Source organism: Microtus ochrogaster, chromosome 7 (genome assembly GCF_000317375.1).
Source record: "Microtus ochrogaster isolate Prairie Vole_2 chromosome 7, MicOch1.0, whole genome shotgun sequence".
NCBI lineage: Eukaryota > Metazoa > Chordata > Mammalia > Rodentia > Cricetidae > Microtus > Microtus ochrogaster.
Window position 1 is genome coordinate 83,074,100 of NC_022014.1, and position 1,695 is coordinate 83,075,794.

The window sequence follows — 1,695 nt, forward strand, 5'->3', positions numbered from 1 at the left end:
AGAGAGAGAGAGAGAGAGAGAGAGAGAGAGAGAGAGAGAGAGAGAGAGAGAATTTTCCCCACCAAAGTATTCTAGCATCCTGGCAGAGCAATGATCTTGAAGAGCCCCGTGGCAGCGGAGGGCACCAGCCTTATAGGCTCCTGTACTCCTGTCGTAGATTTTGAGATCCGGAACTGAGTGCTCAGACTTCATTCTTTTATAAAACCATTTGGGCTGTTGTGGGCTCTGGAATTTCCATATGAATTTTAGGATAAGCATCTCAGTTTCTGCAAAGGAGCCAGATGGCGCCGAGCTCCGATGGAGACAGGGAAGCAGCCTGGGGATAAAGCGAGAGTGCTGTCCAGCGAGCAAGTGTGCAGGAACCTTCAGACCCAGGAGCTCGGTCTGCTCTCTCAGCCAAGTCTTACCTTTCCAGGGTATTGGTTTTGTCAAATTTGCTTTTCTCTGTGTGTGTGGTGCACACACGAGGGGCACATCAGCGACTCTTTGTACTGTGAGGAAACACCGCGAGCAAGGCAACTTACAGAAGAGCCCACAGTGGCGAGGGAGGTGTGGCTGCAGGAGTGAAAACCGGGAGACCACATCTTCATCCCTCTCAGAAAGCGGAGAAAGTAAACAGGAAGTGGGGAGAGAGTATGAACCCAGAGTCCACCTCACAGGGACACTCTTCCTCCAGCAAGGTTCCGCCTCCCAGAGCTTCCGCCACTGCCAGAACAACACCGCCAACCTGGGACCAAGTGTTCAGATATCCAAGCCCACTGGGGGAATTTCTCATTCAAACCACCACAGGGGCCAGGGCGGGACAGCAGGTGTCTTTCCACCATCTGCGACTTTCAGCCTCATTGCCTCGAGACAAAAGCTCTCCGTTTTGGGGAGCTGTCTGGCCAGTGCCTCTTGGGTTCTACCTGGCTCTGCTGTCCAGTGCAGGGGTTGTAGGTACATGCAACTATGGTTACGTGCTGTTGAGACACAGTCGCTCTATGCAGCCCCAACTGTCCTAGGACTCGCTATGTAGACCAGGCTGGCCTCAAACTGAGCTGCTTCTGAATCCCAAATGCTGGCACTGTAGGTGTGTGCTGCTCTGTGCCCCACAGCCCTCCTGAGCTGTTTGGGCCATTCTCATAGCCCTTAGGATTTTCCAGACAGATCATCTGTCTGCAAATAGATCGTCTGAATTCTCCATTTCCAAGTTGGCTGTTTTCTGTTCCCTTTCTGTGCTGTCGGGGAAACCCCTCTGGTTTTGGGTAGGGCAGCTAGCCCCGCTTCGACTCCATCCCACCCCCAGGCCAAAGAGAGGAGAAGCAGGCCGGGGCCATTGTACACAGTGCAGAGTTCCTGTGGGCAGGGTGGAGCCAGAGCCGATGGATCCGGTCAGTCTCGGTGATGGATGTTGCACACAGCACTCAAGGATGAGGCCGATGGCTTCGGGGTACACGGGTGTCAGCTTAGGGGAGTCGGATCTATGATTTAAAGCTAGGAGAGACGCCAGCGGAGTGAGTGACAGCCAACGCTCAAAATGGGGTCACAGCTCCAGTCAGGCCAGCCTGGGTCAACGTTACCAAAACACAGAGGGCCTGTGAGGGTCAGCAGGTGGAGGTGCTGGGTGCCCAGGTGGATCTCTGTGAGTTTGAGGCCAGCCTGGTCTACAGAGTGAGTTCCAGGACAGCCAGGGCTACACAGAGAAACCCTGTCTCA